Consider the following 24501-nt stretch of genomic DNA (forward strand, 5'->3'; position numbering starts at 1 on the left):
CACCCTCAACCATTCCAAGCGTGCATTCTCGCACCCGCTCCACCACCAACTCACTCTCCGGGTCACTCTCACCCTCGCACGTACACTCCGTATCGCTCTCACTCCCTGTGTCACACTCCGTACATCCCGACGTGCATTCTCGCTCGCACTCGGTATCACACTCGCACTTCGTAACACGCTCACCCCTTGACGCACACTTTTTTTCCACTCACGTGCTATTTCCACTCACACCGGACCCTTCACCAACGCCCGGGTGCCATATTGACCCCAATCGCGCGACAATTCTTTTGTCGCCAAACATCCTCTTACAAAATCTCCCGGCACCACATGCAGCCCGTCTCACCTTCGGGGGTTCTTCTTCCTCCCTGCACCGACACCTGCAAATCTTTATAAGGATTATTAAGCACAGCATCGTGATGTGAGCAGGGACTTTGCACATTTTCCATTTCTCCCTGCAATTCCCGGGCTACCTCCGTCATCTCTTCAATTTTAATTCCCAGCACTGCTTTTTCTTTATCCACCTCAATGACCGCTGGCTTTAATAAAATTCCCTCTCCTACCTCAGCGGTCGCCGGCTGCCCCATACCCCGTGTCGCGATTTCTACACCCGTCATTGTACCCGCGCTTTCCTCCGCCTCGCTCATCCAGCACTTCTCGACCCGCGTTACCTCCTTGTGCACCCTTGGGACCTTCTCGCCCACCATGCGACCCATGGTCTCCCCACATTTTTGCATGCGGTCACCCATTTTGCTTCCTAGCCTCTCGATTTGATTTCCTAGTCGCTCCCCCATCTCGGCCATAAGGGCCTCCATTCCAGCCATAAATGATTGCATGTCTTCAACCGTTGGTACAGAGGGCGCGGCTCTCGCCGCCATGTGCGAGGCACCATTTTGCGCGCCCGTAACCTCGTGCGCGAGAGCGCCATTTTGCGCGCCTGAAACCTCCTCAACCACATTGCCAATGTTCTCCTCCTCTCTTTCCTCCACATACATTTCCCCGAGGTCCTGGGTCGATTCTACCCTGTCTATCTCTCCCACCGACATCCCGTCACCTTGACCAGCCATGGCGCGATTTCAAAATTCGGGTTTTGTCTTTAAAATAATTTCAGCAGCTTGTAATGTTGAGTGCGTTAAGCACGCTTCGGGTCCGTTCCCGCTCCCGACACCAATTGTTACGGACCGCAGATAAGATGTTCGTTTTGCCGAGCGGAGCCCCGCGGTCGTACAGTTACCCCAACTAACCCGATTCCCGAGCGTTGGCCAGATCGCGCCACAGATATTCAATTTGGAAACCTCTACAGCGACCGAATGTAAAGAGGAAGAAGAAGACGTACAGAAGAGTAACGGGATTTATTATTTACACACACAAGCAAAAGGAGCAGTCAAAGTTATATACAGGGAACATGGAAAAAGCAGGTGACACAGTGAAAATACTAGCTTATACAAACTTAATTAAATACCCAGGACAGAACAAACAGAACAAACTCACGTACACAAGAAGGATGGAATGGCAGGAATGAATGCTGGAAGGAGGAATGGGAAGGTTCAGCTTGGGCAGATGGTTCAGGCTTGATCCCGCACGGGACGTCGGCTGGACCTCGACGACCACCGATGCCACCGCTATCTGGTTCCCGCGGGGTAACGGGTTGAAGCTGCCTGGTGGAGTCAACGCTGCTTCTCTGGCTCACCTCAGGACGCGTCTGCAGTCTCTGGTGCAACTGCTTGTAATTGACCTTGAACCTTCTCTCTCTTCAAAGCTCATCTGGATCTTCTCACGCAGTACCTTGCGCGTGCGCTTTTATAACGCCTCCGGCGATCAAGCCACCGGCCTTCAGGACATGCCCATCGGTGTGCTCACCTCGGCCCTGGTTGGTCACGCGACCCTCTGGCTCTGCCCTTGATGACGACGGGCGGGCACGCCTTTCTTCCCCGACCCGAGCACATGTTCAATGGTGGTTTTGCAGGGGATGTAATATTGGCAATCGAGGCTTGGCCATGACGAAAGGGGAAATGGAGGTTTTGCGAATGGGAATGAAGAATGAAGGGAATCTATCTTATTTCACTTGGTGCAATGGAGTGTCATTTTAATGGAAGACAAAGCCTTAACCTAATACACAGAATAAGGAAATAAACTACTGAACAGGGATATTATAGTGTCCTTCATGTATGCTTTCTGGAACTAACTACCGGAACGCCCTTTGACCTTTATACACACTGGAGCAAGGAGGGCTCAGACTAAAACAATAATTCACAACCATTTACTATACAATACAACACAATCAAAAAAATACAATCCTCATATCCGCAACAATATATATATATATATATATATATATATATATATATATATATATATATACATATATATATATATATATATATATATACATATATATATATATATATACATATAATTATATATATATATATATATATATATATATATGTATGTATATATATATATGTATATATATATATATATATATTGTTACGGGTCGCGGACAAGATGTTACTTTGGGCCGAGCGGATGGTCAACCGCGACCGTTACAGGATCCCCGATTAGCCCGACTCCCCCAACGTTGACCAATCGCGCCACAGGTATTCAATCGGGAAACCTCTAAAGTGACCGAATGTAAAGAGGAAGAGAGAAGAAGACAGAGTACGGAGGAATAACAGGATTTATTATACACACAAGCAAAAAGAAGGAGCGATCAAAGTTATTTACAAGCAATGGATGGAAGAAGCAGTCACACAGTGAATCGTTAGCTTATACTATTCAATTTACTTAACCCCAGGACAACGATTAGGACAGACGACGTTCACACTTACATGGGGGAAATTGCAGGCAGGAATGGCGGAGGTGGGTTGCTGGAGAGGGAGGCAGGGTCAGGTCCCTGCAACCGGCAGGGCTGGAGGTAGCAGCTCCCAATTCTTCGCGTTTTTGGCGGGAAAACCCTCGGTCGCGTCGACGCTGCTGATGCTGTGGACGTCACGCGCTGGCTCGGTCACACCTGCTCCTCTCCTTCTGGTGGAGCCGTCTCCCTCCTCTCAGCGCGTCTCTCCAAAGCTTGTTTCCTCTCCAAGTACCTCTCCTTTTTGGTTTGGAGCGTCTCTCATCTCACAGCTCACAGCTCAGCTCACAGCTCATCTCTCCTCTCATCTCTCGAAGCAGTCCCTTCCAGTCGCTTTTATTACTCGGGTCGGAATCAAGCCGCCGGCTGCGAGGGCACGCCTACCGGGTCACTCACCGCGGTGCTGGTTGGCTGTTAGGGCTGTCCGATTCCTCCTTTGATCATTACGACGTGCCACGCCTGTGAGTTGGCGGCTCCTACCCCCCTCTTCTCCGAGATTAGCACAGCTAAAACACAGCTAAAACAACACTGGATTTGGCTTTAGAACAAGAATGTGAAAGTCCTTGAGTGGCCCAGCCAAAGTCCAGACATGAATCTCATTGAGAATCTGTGGAAAGACTTGAAGATTGCTGTTCACCGACACTCCCCATCCAACTTGACAGAGTCTGGGCAAATCTGCAAGGTCGAATGGGAGAAACTCCCCAACTCCAGATATGCAAAGATGATGCAGACATACCCAAGAAGACTCGAAGCTCTAATCACTGGCAAAGGCGCTTCTACGAAGTATTGACTCAGGGGAGCTGAATACTTATGTGAATTAGTTTAGAAGTAAATTACTTTGTAAAAATTTCTTTAAAAAATATTCCACTGCATTATAGGATATTTGCAGATCAGTGAAAAAACTCTCAATTTAATCTATTATAAATTCAGGCTATAAACACAACAAAATGTGAAAAACCTCAAGGGGTGTGAATACTTTCTGAAGGAACTGCAAAGACAAATCCTTCGAAAACCTTTTGAGATATCGCACTACCTGTATTTTTGTTTTGGCCCTCTCAATGGTGAAGAATCACATATAAATTCTCGTATCTAAGTCCGGATCCTGATCATCAAAATATATATATTTTTTAAATACCTTACTCACAGTCAGACAGACAAACAGAAATATATATAGTAATAATTTTCAAATCATCAGAAATGTAAATAACTGTACATGGAAGGAGCACACAAGCAACAACAACCACAACCATGAAGACAGCAGCAACAACAACTCAGTTATAAAAGTTCGTTATTTCACGTGTTTTACATCATTTTGCATTCTCATTGAGACTCACAGGTAAATATGAAATGTGTTTGTAAAGTGAAACATGCTGTCTTTTGATTAAATATGTCAGTAAAGCCATGGGTATAGGTACTGATAGTTGATACGATTCCCTTTCTGCTCCAGGAACTGGTCATTGGGACGACGGGCAACAATTCACAAACATTTTTCCTGCGACTGCAATCCATCCTGGAGCAGATACCTGTCCACTATGTCTCAAGTTGAGGATCCTAGCTACCATCTATTGTCAATGAGAAACCAGAAAATGTCACACCTTCAGGAGAAGCTACCCAGGTGGGGAAATTGTTGACACGTAAGGCTTTTTCCAGGTCTCTTTTGGTGGAACAGGTAAGAAAACAGAGTGCACTAGATTCAAAATTTCCAATTCCTGTGATTTATGAAATGTCTGCACTCAGATGCATAATAACAACTTTTGGTTCCTGATGTTTGCCCCGACCTTTGTGACAGGTTGCATTCATCAAGTGAGGTGTGTATTCGAGGTAACCACAAACTTGTAGTTATAAACTGTCTCATTTATGATAATGGGTTCGGGTGTGTTTGGTGAGGTTAGGTTAGGTGAGGTCTCAGTTTGGTTTGGTTAAGGTGTGTGTGTGTGTGTGTGTGTTTGTGTGTGTGTGTGTGTGTGTGTGTGTGTGTGTGTGTGTGTGTGTGTGTGTGTGTGTGTGTGTGTGTGTGTGCACTCTGCATGATTTATTTGTTTATATGTCCCTTATCTCTCCTTCCTTTCCTTCCCGTTTTTGTCTATGGAGGGGTGAAACTTGCAAATAGTTTTTTGTAAGGATCACCTTACTGCACCTGAAATGGGTTTGAAGGTGGAGGAGAAGTTGAAAACCGAATTCGATCCAGGTTCCTCCTGATGACTCCATCTTTGTCTTTTTGTGTTCCTCCTCATAGCCGGCCGGTGTTGCCGGTGTTGTCAATAAACGCGTACGTATTATGTCGAAAACCAGATCATGCTGTATCCCTTGGCTTGAGAATTCCGAAGCTCAATGGAGGCCGCCATCATGCGGATGCGGAAGTATGCATAACAAATTGTAAACGTTCAATAGGAGTTTCTTTCACCCGTCTTTGTTTGATTCACAATCTTATGCACCTCTAATTTATTGTTAAAATACTTTAAGACCAACCTCGGCCCGCACGGGCCTGGTTATCTTCAACGAAAAGCGTCATCAAACACCGGAACCAATGAGATTCGAGCATTTGAAAAAATATTTCTAAAACCAAATCACGCAATGGAGGCCGCCATCGACCGGATGCGGAAGTTTGCATAAAACAATTGCGAAAAAGTTCAATAGGAGTTTGTTTCACCCGTCGTTCTTTTATTCACAATCTAATGAACCTCTAATTTGGAATTTAAAAACGTTAAGACCAACCTCGTTATCTTCAACGAAAATCGTCACCAAACACCGGAACCAATGAGATTCGAGCATTTGAAAAAATATTTTTTTAAAGCTTATTATGCGTTTTGGAGGGTCAAAACGGCGTCAAATATTCTAAAATTGACGAAGAATTATTTTTTAGAAATCTCGTGGCCGTCGGGGATAGTTTTTCCAGGCCAGAAATATGGTATAAGCGGTTTACATAAAGAAAGAAAGCTCGGTTTGATTAACGACGTTGACAGTCACACATTGCCGTTGAAACGGCGCTATTGTCTGATCTGTCAGCACTGATCTTACTACAAGCTAACTTCTTCTGTTGGAGGAAGCCGCAGTGCCCGGAGAGAACCAGCCCTGACAGCGACTGAAGTAAGAAGACGACACACATCTAAGTGAAAACGTATGTTAAGCCCAGTTAAAATTTCTTAAAATAGGCCTTAAGCTAGCACATCGTATAGTTACTTCCTTAAGCTTCTTGTGACATTTATTGTATGTAGGTATTGGGAAGGACTGTCTGCTCTTCTCTTTTACCAAGTCTTACCAGGTACGGTACCTACACCGACCTACTATCAACTACTTAACCAACTGATGTCATCATGATGGGTAAAATAGTGGCAAGAGGCTTTGGCTTCGCCGGCTCATTGTGGCTTTGCAGTCGGGTACTAGTAGTTCTGTATTTGGTCAGTTATTTGATAATTGAAAATGACAGTAAATAATGTGCAGTTATGTGTTGCAGATTACCTGTTCCAAGGTTGGAAGATACTATCCGGCGGTACCTCAAAGCACACCGGGCCCTGCTTGATGATGAAGCATATCGGTAAGTAGATATTTATATATTTTTGAGATGGCACACAAGTCCAAGCCATGCCTCTTTGAAAGGCAGAACCAAAATAAGGGGAGGGCTGAGGGGGGAGTTTTGAAGGGGAGGGGTGAGGGGGAGAGATTAGAAAGGGAGGGATGGTGAGGGACAACTCATTTGAATAGAATAACAAACTGAAGGGATGCATAGACATCAGATCACAATAAACCACCAGAATACACAAGAATGAGTGCACTTGTCGTCACACACAACCTGAAGCAAAATCCGGCAATGGTCTGATTGGGAAACACACATTTAAAGCACTCTTAAAAGATGGAACAGTGAGATTGGGAAACACACACTTAATGCGTTATTAAAAAAATAACTCGACACGTCACCGTGCTTTCTAACGTTTGTTCTGACGGGCTTGATTAAACTTCGCTATTATTCGACATGTGATTATATTTTAGGGTCCCTCATCTTCAATAACACTCGACCCAAACAAAGCGAATGGAATTTTGATGAAACAAACTCAGGCAGTGTATAATCAGCAGAGGCCTATAGGCCTAATGTGTTAAACACTCTTTATCTTAAAAGTTAAACACTCTTTAAACACTCTATATCCAAAAAAGTTAAACACTCTTTATCCTAAAAAGTTAAACACTCTTTAACCTAAAAGATCTACAGAGGCCTGAAAAAGTATTCACTCCCTCCAAAGTTTCACATTTTGATGCCACCTGAGCTTATTTAATGATGCTTTCAAATCAAACTTAAGATATAGAGTCTTCACAAACGACTCCAAAGTAATAAAATTGCAGATAAAATGTGAATAAGGTAGATTCACAGAGAAAAATCAGATGATTCTCAGTTGTATAGGTATTTATAACCCCTTTGCCTAATTAACCCTAAATCACCTCAGGAGCAAAACTATTTCCTTGAAAGGTTACAAAATAAATGTAATAGGTTTCACCTGGATATAATCAGTGCTTTAACTTAAAAATTAAGCTCCCCCACTTATTGAATGAGTTTAAAGGTGCAACTCGCTTGGTCAAACAACAAGGCAAGCATGAAGACCAAGGAGCTTTCCAAAGAAGTCAGACATAAAATGATGGAGAAGCACTGTTCAGGAGAGGGTTGTACGAAGATTCCAAAGTCATTCATCATCCCTTTGAGTAAAACGGTGAAATCCATCTTAAGACGTGTCATTCCACCAATACTCTACCCAGAAGCCGTAGTGCACGTGAGTAGGCATGCCCATCAAGCATATGGGTGATGCTGTCACTGCCGTAGATGGTGCGCCACAACTCTTCCAGGCCGCTTCCTGCCATGATGAAACCTGTGGCATCCATGAAAGACATTAATAGATGAAATCCACCAAGCCTTGCAACTACGTTGGCCAGTTCAGGGCTGGCAGCGATGATATCTACGGCCTTGATAAACAGCGGCTGATCAAACGTGACTATGCAGTAGTTACGATTGTATTTGGATGCCTCACTCAAAGCGAAGAGCAGTGCTGTGTATACCGTACTGAGATTGGTGGGGTCTAGATTGATGAATGGAAGGGCCACTACATCACTCACGTGGAACACACTCTCCTTCTCTGTCACCATGTGATTGAAGCCACCCCGGCCGGGGATGGACTGGATCCTCAGAGCTACAGATGAGAGCCACAGTGAATCAAGATGTAGAGTTGCCATGACTGCAGACGTCAACTTGAACTTGTTGAGTTCGGTTTTCCGAGCGAGGAGAATCTTGAGACCGGCCTTCGAAGGTTTCTTGTATACCTTGATAGGCACTTGGCCATAGCTGCCCATGTGGACTGCTAATGGGGTATGCTTGAGTCGCAGGACATTGATGACATGAGGTGAGGATGTATTACTGCGTGGTGTAGTACACTTAAACCCCTCCATACTATGGAATGATTTATTTCCATCCAATGATGATACATTCCAGTCAGCGTTGTCGAACACAAACTGTACGAATGCCTCCTCATTATCTGGAAATGGAGTTCCTGCAGCGAGGAGTGATGCTTGACAGCGCCTCGCCTCATCATAAGAACAGCACATTCCAAATGTGTGAAGCATGTCGATCATCATTCTTGAGTCATATTTTCTGTATAAATAGACCCTTAGTGCAATTAAAAATGGCGACAGATATGACCTTGGTCGTACTGCAGATATTATCATTTGTTCTATAGATAAACGTTTTTCTCAGTTACCCTATTGAAGACCTTTTTGCCTGTCTGACTCAAGATACCTGCAATCAATGTGTTAAGGCTTTCAGGAACTGTATCCGCCTCCATCGTACTTAGAGAACAAGGCGACGGGTATATATCACAATCATTGACCATCTCTCGGATGTCTGCGGATACAAGCCTCGATGCTGTCATAATTATACGCTTTTTTTCGGAATCCTGATCACCTAGGTTGTCTTTGTACCACTTATCATGTACAATATTGCTGAATGCATCTCTGAATACTACTATGCTATCCTTTCCTGGCAGGTGAGTTACAAGTATGGATTCTTTGAAGTGTGCTTTCAACTTAGTTGGTTATAAGACCCTTTGAGATGCGAAAACCCTCTTTTATCACTCAACAATGCAGCCCGACTATGACTGCCTTACACCAGGGGACGAACATCTGTCCCACTTGGGACTATTAATTATTATTATTATTATTATTGTAAGTATAGTATTTCCAAGGTGGAGACGACAGAATTCAAAATCTAACCTAAAAATCAGGCATTGTCCCAACGTCTACTTGTCAGTGCAGCCTTCTCTCCTTGGAGTTTGGCAGAGTGGGCGGGAGATGCAGAAAGCACTGGGGGAGTGGAGGAGGCATTTGAGAAACATGGGCTGAAAATGAACATAATGAGGTAGTATAAAAACCTGACCTGATTGAGCAAAATGAGTTACAATTTTTGAATTCAGCATACAAAACTTATAAAAGAACAACTAAAAAACCTTGACCTCAGATATGACGCAGACCAGTGTAATTACTTTGACCTCATTTTATTTCTATCTGGTAATGACAAACCCCCGCTGTATGCTGTGCTTGTTTCTGTGTTTTACTTAACCATCCATTACAGCATCGCTTTTTGCACACGAGTTGTTATTTTCCATGAGACTGTGGCGGGCACATGGGGCAATAATTCCGCGCACCAGTGGGTGGCACTGGGCGGGCGAAGCTCGAGCCCGCCCAGTGCTGCAGTTCGAGCTTTCGAAATAAAGACTCTTTTGGTTTTAACAAACACGTTGTGGCCTACCTCTTTGGCAAGCAAGTTGTGTGCGCAGCACCACACTACACTGGTGACCCTGATTGGTTCAGCCGTTGCTGACCACCGAACGCACCATGGCCAACAACGCCGTCGCAGTAAAACTCCCAGAGTTTTGGGAAGCACAGGCCGATGTGTGGTTCGTGCAGGCCGAAGGGCAATTTCAGCTTCGAGGCATAACGGCGGACAAGACCCGTTATTACCACGTGGTCGCCGCCCTCAGGCCTGGCACTGCCGCCCGGGTTGTGTCCATCCTGCGGCACCTGCCGGCCGACCACAAGTACAGGGCGCTCAAACGTCTCCTCATCGCCACGTTCGGCCTCACGGAGATCGAACCGGCCGACCGCCTCCTGGACCTTCCCGAACTCGGCGACACACGACCATCCATGCGGATGGATTATATGCTGTCGCTGCTGGGTGACCAAGCCCCGGATTTCTTATTCCGGGCGCTTTTCCTACGCCAGCTACCTCTACAGGTACGCCTCGTGCTGGCCGGTTCCAACATAAGGGAACCCCGCGCCCTGGCCGTAGAGGCCGACAAGTTCTTCGCGGCTTGCGACACGCGGTCGAGTTATGGTGCTACCGTCGTGGATCCCGGGGCAGAGGCTACAGCGTCCCTCGTGGCCGCTGCCGCGCCCCGCCCACCAACACCGCCGCCGAGAACACCGTGGCCACCGCGGCCGCAGCTGCCCCCGCCGCCGCAAGCCTGGTGCTATTTCCATGCCAGGTTCGGCCACAAGGCTAAGAAATGTTGCCCGCCATGCTCGTTTGACAGTTGGGAAACGACCAGGCCGGCGCTCATTAGCGGCCCTGAGCGTCGGCCGTTCCGGCAGCCTCCTGTTCATCATGGACACCTTGTCCGGGCGCCGTTTCCTCTACGATACAGGAGCGCAGGTAAGCGTCATCCCCGCCTCCACGTCCGACAAGCGAACCGTGGGCCGGGGCCCCGCGTTGCTTGCCGCCAATGGTACACCCATCCGCACATTCGGGGAGCGCTGCCTCTCCCTGCGGTTCGGAGGGCAGCGCTTTCAATGGTCGTTCGTGACCGCCAGCGTGCCAATGGCATTGCTTGGTGCGGACTTCCTATGTGCGAATGGGTTGTTGGTCGACGTGAAGCGCAGACGGCTCGTCCAGGCCGAAACCTTCAGCTCGCTCGCTTGTTCGCTGAGCGGCTCATTGAGCGGCTCACTGAGCGGCTCACCGAGCGGCTTGCCAAGCGGCATGCTGGAAGGTTCCGTCCCGGCGAGTTTAGTTTGCACGCTTCCGGCGGCGGACGACTTTACCCGCCTCCTCGCCAGTTTCCCGGCCCTCACGGGGCCCACCTTCTCAGCGGTGGCCGTTAAAAACAGGGTGGAGCATCACATCCCCACGGTCGGGCTGCCAGTCTATGCCCGGGCACGCCGACTCGAGCCCACGAAGCTCGCCGTGGCGAAAGCGGAGTTTGCCACGCTGGAGCGGCTGGGGATCGTACGGCGCTCCAACAGTACTTGGGCTTCCCAGCTGCACATCGTGCCGAAGCCCGGCGGGGGATGGCGGCCGTGCGGGGACTACCGCCGGCTCAACGATGCCACCACCCCCGACCGCTACCCGGTCCCACACATTCAGGACTTTTCCGCCCGGTTGGCCAACACGACCGTGTTTTCTAAGGTGGACCTCATCTGGGGCTACCATCAGGTCCCCGTCCAACCGAACGACATCCCGAAGATGGCCGTCATCACCCCTTTCGGCCTCTTCGAATTCCTAAGGATGCCCTTCGGGTTGAAGAATGCAGCGCAGGCGTTCCAGCGGCTTAGGGATAGCGTCTTGCGTGACTTACCTTTCCTGTTTGTCTACCTGGATGACATCCTAGTCGCGAGCGCATCCCGGGAGGACCACCTGCTCCACCTCCGCACGCTTTTCGAATGCCTGGGCCAGCATGGCCTAATCATCAACCCTGCCAAGTGCCGTTTCGGTGTCGCCACCATCGACTCCTTGGGGCACCGCATCCCCGAGCATGGGGCCGTCCCTTTACCGGCCAAGGAGGAGGTGGTCAGGGATTTCCCGTGGCCCCGCGAGATCAAGGGGCTCCAGGAGTTCCTGGGCATGGTAAACTTTTACCACCACTTCGTGCCCCATGTCGCCCGGCTCCTCCGCCCCTTGCACGAGGCCCTTCGGGGCAAGCCGGGCAAAGGTGACATCGCATGGTCGGAGCAGATGGCCATGGCGTTCGTGGGCGCAAAGCTGGCTCTGGCCAACGCCACCATGCTGGCGCACCTGGCGCCCGATGCACCGATCGCCCTCACCACCGACGCTTCGGACTATGCAGTGGGCGCGGTGCACAAGCAATGGGTGCGTGGTGCTTGGCAACCGCTGGCGTTTTTTAGCCGGCAGCTTCGCCCGCATGAACGCCGGTACAGCACCTTCGACCGCGAGCTGCTCGGGCTCCACCTGGCGGTGCGGCACTTCCGCCACCTGCTGGAGGGCCGCCCGTTCACGGCCTTTGTTGACCACAAGCCCCTTGTGTTCGCGATGGCCAAGGTCGCCGAGCCATGGTCGGCACGGCAGCAGCGCCACCACTCTGCCGTGTCCGAGTACACGACGGACATCCGTCACATGGCGGGTAAGTACAACCCGGTGGCGGATTGCCTTTCCCGGTCCGTCGTGCACGCGGTCCACCTCGGGGTCGACTATGCCCGGATCGCGGAGGCCCAGACCGCCGACCCCGGCGTCCAGGCCTTGCGGACTGCCGTCACGGGCCTCCGCGTCACCCAGGTACCATTCAACGCCGCGGGCACGGCCCTCCTATGCGACGTCTCACTCGGCCGGCCTCGCCCCATCGTGCCCGCTGGCTGGCAGCGCCCAGTGTTCGACGCCATCCACGGCCTGTCCCACCCTGGCGCGAAGGCCTCCCAGAAGCTCGTCGGGGCGAAGTTCGTCTGGCATGGCCTCAAGAAGGACGTCCGCGACTGGGCCACGACGTGCCTCGCGTGCCAGCGCGCAAAGGTCCATCGCCACACCCAGGCACCGTTGGCCCCGTTTACGATGCCCGAGCGGCGGTTCAACCACATGCATGTCGACTTGGTGGGACCTCTGCCCCCCTCGCGAGGGTTCACCCACCTCCTCACCATGGTCGAACACCGATGTCGACCGTTTTTAACGGTCGACATCGGCGGTGCCCGGATCGCATTTCCGTGGACCGCCTCAAGCCGGCCCACCTCGATCCGGACCACCCCCCGCCGGCAGCGCTGCCTCCGCGTCGAGGCCGCCCCCCGGTGGTCGGACCCCCGTCAACCCCGCCAGCAGCTCGGCCTCCGCGTCAAGGCCGCCCCCCGGCAGTCGGACCCCCGGCACCCCTCAGCCACGCCGGCCCACTGCCCCCCAGCCCTGCACCCATCGCCAGGGGGCGTTTCGGCCGGGTCATCCGGCTTCCCCGCAAACTCACCCTTCAGGTGCGTGGGAATTCTGGGGGAGCGCGTGTGGCGGGCACATGGGGCAATAATTCCGCGCACCAGTGGGTGGCGGGAGCGCCCAGGCGGGGACCGATGGCACATGCCCCGCCCTTCGAACGAGCGGCCACGCCCAGGGACTAGGCGTGGCCTCGGCACCATATGCGGGCTCGAAGCTCGAGCCCGCCCATTGCTGCAGTTCGAGCTTTCGAAATAAAGACTCTTTTGGTTTTAACAAACGCGTTGTGGCCTGCCTCTTTGGCAAGCAAGTTGTGTGCGCAGCACCACACTTCAATACTATCTTTTTCGATAGAAAAGCTCAGTTCATGTCTGTCACAAGCTCCACTCATTCTCCAGGCCAGGCCTTTCCCCAGCATGACAAGCTCCGCCCATTCTCCAGGCCACGCCTTTTCCCAGCATCACAAGCACCACCCATCTATCTATCTTTTAAAAACTGTACAGAGCGTGACGAGAGCTCCGATCTCCACACATGAGCAGGCGATGGCGTCCCCTCTGACCTGGAAGCTTCAGTCCAGCCACTCAGTCGTATTGAGATTCATATGGTGTTCTTCCGTTAAACACAATAACAGAGCCACCGATCCGGATTTCAGGCTTATTTGCTCTCTAATGAAGGTGCCTTTTTATCTATCTATAATTCCAGTAATCTCTGTACGTTTGTACGTTTGTACGTCTGTACGTCTGTACGTCTGTACGTCTGTTTGTCTGTGACCGCTGTTTCTCGACAACCACGGGTCCGATATACTTTTAACTTGCCAGGTATATTGCTGGGGACCCGAGGATGTGCCTTTTCAAGGTTTCATATTAATCGGACAATTACTTACCGAGCTATGTCCAAAAAACGATTCAACCAATCAGAGAGCAGCGAACTAGCGCGTGTGCCGAACGTGGCGGACACACTCTGCCTCGGATGGCACATTTGAGAGCGTATTCATTTATTTCACGTTTGCAAACTATGTTGGCGTTAAACTATGTTTTAAAACTAATAAAAACGAATTTGCGATTCATTCGCTTTCCTGCGCGTTTGTGCACGCGATGGCGATTTCTTTACCAAACTCCGGAAGCCGTTCGCTTTGGACCAAACCATTTCATGTAAATAGAGGGGGGGGATTGTCACCGTACTCGCAAGCCGTTCGCTTTGGACCAAACCATTTCATGTAAATAGAGGGGGGGGATATAATTTTAGATATAGATATAGTACGGGCAATGCCCTAGTATAAAGAAAGTTAAAAAAAAATCAAAACCTTTATACACAACTTTGGACGTGTACTCTAACCCCATGGCCAAAGCACACAGTCTAGCAAGACTGTCCCATAAGCATACACATGTACCTCAGCCCAAAGGCTGAAGCACATGGTCAATCAAAACATATACATCATAACCCCAAAGGGCCAGAATTCATGGTCATGCAATTGGACCCTTTCTCCGCAGGAGTGAGTCCCCACGACATCAACGCCATGCCGCACGAACGAGAGTTTATTTGCTCTCGGCAGGACGTGACTCCGTTCCAAAAATCTAACCAATGACCAACATCGTCATCAGTTATTTGAGAATGGTACTTCCCGACTTCAATGGAGAGCATTGGGTCTTCAATGTCTTTTCTGTATTTTGGGTCATTGGGGTCTTTTGGGTCTCCAGGGTATTTTGGGTATTCAGAGTGCTGGGGTGTCTTTTGAGTGCTTGGGATTTTTGGGGTCCTCTTTGTCATTTGGGCCCTTGGGGTTGTTTGAGTCTTTTTGATCCTCAGGGTCTTTTAAATCCTTGGGGGCTTTTGGCTCTTCAATATCTTTTGGGTCTCTGGGTCCATTGGGTCTTCAGGGTCTTTTGGGTCCTTGGGGTCTTCTGAGTCTTCATGGTCTTTTGTGTCTTTAACAGTCTATGCTCTCCAGGGTATTTTGTGTCTTCGGAGATTTTGGGTGTTTGGGGTCCATTGAGACTTGGTACTTAAACACACGTATTACAGACTTAAACACACGGTATATATATACAGTGGAACCTTGACTTACGAGTTTAATTCGTTCTGTGACCGAGCTCGTAACTCAAACTCGTCTTCTTGGTCCTTGGGGTCTTTTGGGTCCTCAGAGTCTTTTTGGTCTTTTAACAGTTGGACACACAGTCGCTTTCAAAGATTGCCCATTAAACCCCCACACTCAAATCCCTTCCGATGCACTACTCAAAGCCTTTAAAACCTACCCTTATGAAGGGGACAGATACACAAACACACACACACACACACACACACACACACACACACATTGTGTTTTATATGGTAGATATATATGTGGTATTTTGGATGTGTATATCTATCTATCTATCTATCTATCTATCTATCTATATATATATATATATATATATATATATATATATATATATATATATATATATATATATATATATATATATATATATATATATATATATATATACAGTGGAACCTTGACTTACGAGTTTAATTCGTTCTGTGACCGAGCTCGTAACTCAAATTGCTCGTTTCTCAAATCAAATTTCCCCATTAAAATGCATTGAAATGCTATTAATCCGTTCCAGCCCGCCAAAAACCACACCAATTTTTTTTTAAATATACAGTATATATAAAAATATCTCGCGCTTTATATTTCACCTGTATGCAGCATACAAGTTGGCAGGATGGCCTGGACTGGAGGTACGCACACTTGACTCTAAAGTCTAAACTGTCCAGCCTGGGTTTGAATCCCGACCCAGCTATAACCTGTCATGGGTGAATCACAGGCAGGGTGATTCATCAATGTGTGTACCGCTAAACTGGGCGCCCCGTTTGCGTCCCATTAGTTGTTGGATGTTAAGGATCTCACCGTGTTTTCCACAAAGAGAAGGCGAGCTATCGCCGGCACTCTGAACAAGTTGTGGCCTGGCATGCTCTTCTCCTCTGCCGTTATATACGTCCTCCTCGGCATCTTTTTCCAGAAGAGCCCTGTCTCGTCACAGTTGAAGATTTGCTGGGGGATGTATCGTTCGGCTTCTATCAGTTCGGCAAAGTTATAATAAAATCTTCAGCTGCCTTCACATCTGCCTCACCAAGTCGACAACACGCACACCTCGCTCATGTTTTTCGACGATTGCGTGTTTTATATCCAAGCACATCATCCTCTTCTTCTTCTCAGTTATAATAAAATCTTCAGCTGCCTTCACATCCGCCTCACCAAGTCGACAACACGCACACCTCGCTCATGTTTTTCGACGATTGCGTGTTTTATATCCAAGCACATCATCCTCTTCTTCTTCTCAGTACCGTGTTTTCCACAAAGAGAAGGCGAGCTATCGCCGGCACTCTGAACAAGTTGTGGCCTGGCATGCTCTTCTCCTCTGCCGTTATAGACGTCCTCCTCGGCATCTTTTTCCAGAAGAGCCCTGTCTCGTCACAGTTGAAGATTTGCTGGGGGATGTATCGTTCGGCTTCTATCAGTTCGGCAAAAGTTATAATAAAATCTTCAGCTGCCTTCACATCTGCCTCACCAAGTCGACAACACGCACACCTCGCTCATGTTGTTCGACGATTGCGTGTTTTATAGCCAAGCTCATCATCCTTTTCTTCTTCTCAGCACTGCATTTGGCACTCACTTTCTTAAGCCCCATGGTTAAAACTAAGAAATTTTCCAAAATAACCAAAATGCAAAAACAAAAATGCAGCGATATACGGCAGAGATACTGTACTTGCACGGCAAGATAACCACGTGACCGGAACCCACCTGGTGGCGGCTGGCGTAAACTCAAAATAACCAACATGCGAAAACAAAAATGCAGCGATTTACGGCAGAGATACTGTACTTGCACGGCAAGATAACCACGTGACCAGAACCCACCTGGTGGCGGCTGGCGTAAACTCAAAATAACCAACATGCGAAAACAAAAATGCAGCGATATACGGCAGAGATACTGTACTTGCACGGAAAGATAACCACGTGACCGGGTGGCGAAAGCTCGTAACTCAGATCTCGGCTCGCATCTCAAAGCAATAAACCGCCCCATGGCCAAATCATCCTCTTCTTCTTCATCCTCACTACTAATTCCAGCGTGCATGCCCAGACACGCTCTACCATTCCAGGTGTGCTTCCTTCCATTCCAGGTGTACATCCTCTCTCACCTGTCACAACCAACTCACGCTCCGTGTAGCTCTCACTACTTTCACCACCACTCTTGACAGCGCACTCACCCTTACTCTCGACAGCGCACTCTTTCCTCACGCACCCGTCCGTTACACACCTTTCTCGCGCACCCTCTTGCGCACACTCTCCCGTTACACCCTCTGTAACACTCACCACAGGCGTGCATTCTCCCTCACTCTTGGCAGCGCACTCTTTCCCCCTGCACCCATCCGTTACACACCTTTCTCGCACACTCTCCTGCGCACACTCTCCCGTTACTTCCTCCGTAACACTCACCACTGGCGTACATTCTCTCGTTACATCCTCTGTAACACTCCTCACTACGCGCTTCCATGTGATCCCTCGCACACGCGCTACGACCGACTCACTCTCGACAGCACCCTCACTCCTCGGCGCGCACTTTTTTCTCACACACCCCAGAGTCGGACATTCTCGCACACCTCCTCCTGCGCACACCGTACCTGTCGCACACTTCACCAACGGCCTCTCACGAACACCCGGATCCAAATCAACCCCCAAGGCGACTGAAGCTTTCCTCACATCATATGCATTTCCGAATATATCGCCACTCACCTTGGCACCTCGTCTCCGCACCTCCTTCACCACCTGCAAACTCTTTATTTGGTTAGTGAGCACAACATCACGATTTGAGCACCGACCTTGTACATATTCCATCACCTCCTCCTGTATTTCTCTCTTAGTTTCTGTCCGTCTCTTCTTAATTTCACTCACCTCTTCTTCCACTTCCTCTAATTTTTGCTTCACCTCTTTTATTTCCCGGTGCGTCTCCTCAAGTTCGTCCTCTAAGGCTATTTTGACCGTCTCTATGTGCGTCCTCACCTCTCGGTCCTTCGTCTCCATTACTTCTGTCACCTCTTCCAACCTCATTGTCAGTCCCTCACGTACCATCTGACATTGCCTCTGTGTCGCTATCAAGTCATTTTTGATTTCTTTTTGTGTCGCTTTCAACCCTCCTAATACCGCAGTGTTCCTTTGAACCTGCCCCACTAACTCCGTCTGTCCCACCGTCAGCTGTTCCACCTCCTCCATCAGGCCCTCTATTCCCCCTTGTAACCTCGCCGTATTATTCCTCACTTCTTTCTCCATACGCTTTTCACCTCACTTTACCTCCTCGCGTACCCCCGAGACCTCCTCACTTACACCTCGTCGTATCTCCTCTTTCATCTCCTCCATCTCTTTTGTAGATGCCACCCTCATCTGTCCCAATTCATCCCTCTGAGCATCCAATTTACTTTCTACCCCGATTTTCACCTCCTCTATCTGCTCTCCCATTTGTTTAATTTCTCGGGCGGATTGCTCCCCTATCTCCCGCAATTTGTCTTCCATCCTATTTTCTAACCCCATTAACCCATTTTTCGCCCCCTCTATCTGATTCTCCTGGGCAGCCATTCTATTTTCCACCCCCGTTAACCCATTCTTTACCTCTTTTATCCCGTTGTCTAACCCCTCAAATTTCTTGTCTAATCCCTCACCGGTACCCCTCGCTTCGTCCCTCATTACCCCCAATTGCTCACCCTGAGCATCCATCCGGTTCCCCATTTCGCTCCCCAATCGCTCACTATCAGCCCTCACTTCGTCCCTCATTCGCTCACTATCAGCCCTTGCTTCGTCCCTCATTGCCCCCATTTGCTCACCCTGCAGTTTGAGGGACGCCTGCATTTGCGCCATAAATTGCTCCATGAGGGCCTGCATTTGGGCCATCCCTCCCACTTGTGCAGCGGGTGCGGCCGCCGTAGCCATGTGCGAGGTGCCATTTTGCGCGCCTGAAGCCTCGTGCGCGAGGACGCCATTTTGCGCGCCTGAAACCTCCTCAACCCCATTGCCAATGTTCTCCTCATTGCTCCCCTCCATTTGATCCTGGGTTACTCCTAACCCCTCTTCTAGCTCACCCACCTGCATCCGATCGCCTTGACCAGCCATGGCGCGATTTCAAAATTTGGGTTTTGCTTTAAAACAACACAAATTTCGGTGGTTCCAAATTTTGACCAAATTTTTTCTAGCTGTTTTAAAAATTTGGTTCGGGCCTCGTATCTCACTCCACGACACCAATTTGTTACGGTACGCGGTTAAGGATGTTGTTTGCCGAGCGAAGGCTCCGCGACCGAACAGTTGTTCCCCGACTAAACCCGATTCACCCAAACGTTGGCCGTATCGCGCCACCGCTATTCAATCGGGAAAAGACTAAGACGACGAATGCAAAGGGGAAGGAGAAGAAGACGTACAGAAGAGTAACGGGGTTTATTGTTTACACGCACATAAGCAAAAAGAGCAGTCACGATTATTTACAGGGGACATGAGAGGCAGGTGACACAGTGCAAATGACTAGCTTACCTAACAGGCTTAATTAATACCCAGGACAGAACAAACGAAGACACAGACTCACGCGGGGAATTGCAGAGTGGATTGGCTGGAAGGGGGAATGTTCAGCTTGGACCACAAGCTGGAAGGCTTGGCAGGGCGCACCGCAAGCCGGGCCTCGTCAGGCTGGGAGCGAGCAGGGCGACGGCGGCACGCGTATCTCGCTGCACGCGGCCGGGGCTGGTTGTCGCTCCATGTCTCGGGCTCTTTTGGGTCCTCCCCTTCTTTCTCCCAAATCGTCTGACGCGTCTTTCTCTCCTTGCGCACTTGTCTCTCTGAAGGTCGTCTCTTTTCAGACTCAGAACTCATCTGCTTGGGGAACGTCCCGCAGCGGGTTATATATGCCCCGCCCCTCAACCTTTGCGAACCTCCTTGATCTTTCTTGCCACACCCTCTCGAAGTCCAACCCTTTGTTTGTGGTTGGTTGAGTGGGGCTTACTCACTCCTCCCCTCTCTGACGAGGTGGGGACCCACCTTTCTTCCCCAACCCTGCCTCGTGGCCAATGGCGGCTTTGGAGGGGATGTAATTGCCAATCGTGGCTTGGCAATGACGAAAGGGGGAAATGGAGGTTTTTGGGGATGGGAATGAAGGGAATCTATCTCTTTCACTTGGTGCAATGGAGTGTCATTCTAATGGAAGACAAGGCCTTACTCTAAAACACATAATAAGATATAAGCTACTGAACAAGGGTTTTATCGTGTCCTGCAATGTGGTGTTTATGGAATTAACTACCGAGACGCCCTTTTTATCTTTACACAACTCTGGAGGCAGGAGGGGCCATATCCAACAATGTTACACAACAATTTCCAATACAATACAATTTAAAAAATGCCATCCTCATATCCGCAACAATATATATATATATATATCAGTCACTATTGCGACCTTCATATCATCAGTGGAGAACCGCCAGCAAGGTGTCCCATACAGCTGCTGCTGCACCTTGCTGGGAGCGATACGCACCGCCTGCCACGCGGTGACGTTATCTCTGGTATCCACTCATCATATGGAGTGGACCTGGTTGCGGTTGGGAGTTACTAATAATGGTATCTGTAATCTGGTTCTCCAACCTAATGAGCGGACAACATGACGTCATCGCCATGCACGTCCACCTTGCCTGCAAAGTTCCAGAGGAACCATCTAGCAGTGCGTCATTACGGATTATAAATACAGATACTGTCACAAGTGCATGCAAAACTCACAGTTACCGACCTGGTTTCGCCCGTGCATGGCGATGACGTCATGTTGTCCGCTCATTAGGTTGAAGAACCAGATTACAGATACCATTATTACTTATTAGTAACTCCCAACCGCAACCAGGTCGACTCCATATGATGAGTGGATACCAGAGATAACGTCACCGCGTGGCAGGCGGTGCGTATCGCTCCCAGCAAGGTGCAGTAGCAGCTGTATGGGACACCTTGCTGGCGGTTCTCCACTGATGATATGAAGGTCGCATAGTGACTGATATAAAAACCGAAAGGGTCACAGAGTTACAAGTGTATGGAAAGCCTCACTGCGTTGCCATGATGAAGCCCCAACAAGGGCGAAACCAGGTCGGTAACTGTGAGTTTTGCATGCACTTGTGACAGTATCTGTATTTATAATCCGTAATGACGCACTGCTAGATGGTTCCTCTGGAACTTTGCAGGCAAGGCGGACGTGCATGGCGATGGCGTCATGTTGTCCGCTCATTAGGTTGGAGAACCAGATTACAGATACCATTATATATATATATATATATACAGACTTGGCATTTAATATGGAATTTTTTTTTTTGTCTTGACTTGGGTTTACTTTCTTAACTCAGTATATCAATCTGGTGAGTTTCTTTTACACTTTGGTGATTTATTTGTTGAAAGAACCAAGTCACTGATTGTCTGTCGCAGCAAGAATTCAACAACAGGATTATATCACAGGTGGCGTGACAAAATGTACGGACAGGTACATTTGATGATTGGCTTCACAGTCGGGTATATAAGGGATGTTGCGTTCTGTATTAGTGGAAAACAACTGCTGCACGTCTCCAAAAGTTATTGCCGCTTCCTCTGGAGATGTTCCGTCAACTCGACAATGCTGTTTGTCATGGAGTGGTGGCTTTACGAAATTCCAGCATGAAACAGCGTGCTATTGCTCGGCAGTATGGCATCACTCAAGGTCAGGTGTCAAAGATCCTGAAACGAAAGCTCAGAGGGGTGTCCCTACTCCAATACCGAGGCCAGGACGTCCCCGCAGAACCACAAGGAGGGATGATCGCCAGCTGCACCGGTTAGTCCGCAATGGCCGTACCAAGTCAGCTAATCGGCTGAGGGCTGAGTGAAAGCAAATGACAAATGTGCCTGTATCCAGAAGGCCAGTCAACCAACGACTGGTTCAAGCAGGCTATCATGCCAGGCGTCCCCTGAGAAAGCCACGCCTGACCAGACAACACCGCGAGCGCCGATTACAGTGGGCCAGAGAGCACCGTCAATGGCAGCCAGGACACTGGAATCACGTGATCTTCAGTGACGAGTCTAGATTTCTGTTCTATCGTCAAGATGGCCGCGTCCGAGTGCGCAGACAAGTGCATGAAGCCTACAACAAAGATTGTATAGTGCCAAGAGTCCAAGCTGGAGGTGGTGGGGTGACTGTTTGGGCTGCTTTTCATGCAGGGGGCAAAACTGACCTGGTTGTTCTGAATGGAAACCTGAACCAGTTCAAGTACAGGGCCATTCTGGAAGAATCTTTGCTTCCATTTGCTCTTGCAGCCTTTCGAGGAAACTTTGTGTTCCAAGATGACAATGCACGGCCTCATCATGCTCGCATGATCCACCACTTTCTTGCTGACCATGGTGTAGAGCATATGGAGTGGCCTGCCATGTCCCCGGATATTAATCCGATAGAGAACTTGTGGGCAGAATTAACGCATCAAATTGACCACTTGGACCAACAGCCTGCGCCTGTGCATGAATTGCAGCAGACTATTGTCACTGCATGGCAAGCGATTCCTGTCCAAACCTTGGCAAATCTCGTGAACAGCATGCATCGACGTGTACGTGCTCTCCTGAATGCTCGTGAGGGTTACATGAAGTACTGAACTGTAATTTTACTATCCGTAATCCCAGTAGTAATTTAACTTTTGTTTTTGTTGAAAATTTTTTTGGCTAATGTGCAAAATAAAGAGATACTTCTGGAAAACGTACAGCAGTTTAACACAGTACTGTCCATGAATTGAGTTCGATATCAGTTTACATCACTTTCAAGGATCAATTTATTTGTTTCGAAATGTCAAATGTGGCTTTTGTTTCTTTTAAAGGTGACATTAACAAAATCTAGAATAATTTCAACATAATTTCAATGAACTTTTGGTTCTAAGTCATCTTGAAAAGTAAGTTCACCCCCACAAAAAAAATATTCCATATTAAATACCAAGTCTGTATATATATATTGTTACGGACGCGGTTAAGATGTTATTTTGACCGAGCGGTGGTATTACCGCGACCGAACAGTTATTGCCCGACTAATACCCGATTTGCCCCAAACTTTGGCCGGATCGCGCCACCGCTATTCAATCGGGAAAACTCTAAAGCGACCGAATGCAAAGAGGAAAAGGAATAAGACGAGAAAAGGGTAATTGGATTTATTATTTACACATATAATCAAAAAGAAAGCAGTCACGTTTATTTACAGACGAGATTAGATACACAGTGCAACGCTAGCTTACCTACAGTCTTAATTAACCCAGGGACAGAACAAACAAGGACAGACTTACGCAGGGAATGATGATAGGACTGGCGGGAGATGGAGGGATTGCGGGATAGGGAGGTCCAACTGGTCCTGCAACCGATCGACTCGTTGGGCAGCCGCCGCCCCTTCACGGCCCTGCTCCAAACTGCCGTCCAGGCCTCACGCTGCTGTGGCTGCAGTTTCGGTGGCTCCAGCTGCAGTAAATGCAGTTTCAGTGGCTCCAGCTGCAGTAAATGCAGTTTCAGTGGCTCGAGCTGCAGTTCAACCCTGGACTTCTTTCGGACTCAACTCTTGGACTCCCTCTCGTCTCTCGGTGAAAGCTCATCTCCCGTCTGCCGCTTGGGAAACGCCCTGCCTGCGGGTTATATAGGCCCCGCCCCTCAACCTTCGCGAACCTCCTCGATCTTTCTTTCCACACCCTCTCCAAGTCCAACCCCTTGTTCGTGGTTGGTTGAGTGGGGCTGACTCACTCCTCCCCTCTATGACGAGGTGGGGACCCGCCTTTCTTCCCCAACCCTGCCTCGTGGTCAATGGCGGATGAAGAGAAAACCGCCCAAAATGCAGTTGGCAATGCGAATGGCAATTGACGAAAAGGGGGAATGGAGGTTTTGGGAATGGGAATGAAGGGAATCTATCTCTTTCACTTGGTGCAATGGAGTGTCATTCTAATGGAAGACAAGGCCTTACCCTAAAACACATAATAAGATATAACTGTTGAACAGGGGTATTCTATGATTGGCTGTAGTGTGGGTGCTCTATGGACTAATTATGGGACGCCCTTTGACCTTTACACAGCTCCGGAGGCAGGAGGCGCAGAATAACCAATATTCATAATAAAGCACAATAAAAAAAAAATACAGTCCTCATATCTGCAACAATATATATATATATATACAGTAATACCCCGGCCTACGTCATTAATTGGTTCCATAAGCCGTGACGTAACTCAGTTTTTGACGTAAACTGGGCGTAATGCCTTTTAGCTCTTTCACGAGCCTCCATCTTGTATACAAAAAAAAAAAAAAAAAAAAAAGCCTTAAAAATGCCTTAAAATGAAGACAAACACCGTAAAACTAGAATAAATAACTCGCGAAAGTATATAACTATCGCTAAACCTTAAAGAACACTAAAAACACATTTTAGTCATATTTTTTAATGAGTAATGAACA

The 24501-nt window shown here is 48.6% G+C and overlaps 2 protein-coding genes across 2 annotated transcripts in view; one reads left to right on the top strand and one right to left on the bottom strand.

Annotated features, from left to right (window-relative positions):
* The window catches only part of LOC137416116 (carnitine O-palmitoyltransferase 2, mitochondrial-like), a 1201140-nt gene that overhangs the window by 990661 nt on the left and 185978 nt on the right, over positions 1-24501 (bottom strand). The gene's annotated exons all lie outside the window — the stretch shown is intronic.
* The window catches only part of LOC144889489 (uncharacterized), an 880122-nt gene continuing 861992 nt past the window's right edge, over positions 6372-24501 (top strand). The window contains exon 1 of the mRNA XM_078769841.1: positions 6372-6386. The gene's annotated coding sequence lies outside the window, so the exon portion shown is untranslated. The remainder of the gene's footprint in view (positions 6387-24501) is intronic.

The sequence above is a fragment of the Myxine glutinosa genome, chromosome 1 (genome assembly GCF_964187855.1).
Source record: "Myxine glutinosa chromosome 1, kmMyxGlut1.1, whole genome shotgun sequence".
NCBI lineage: Eukaryota > Metazoa > Chordata > Myxini > Myxiniformes > Myxinidae > Myxine > Myxine glutinosa.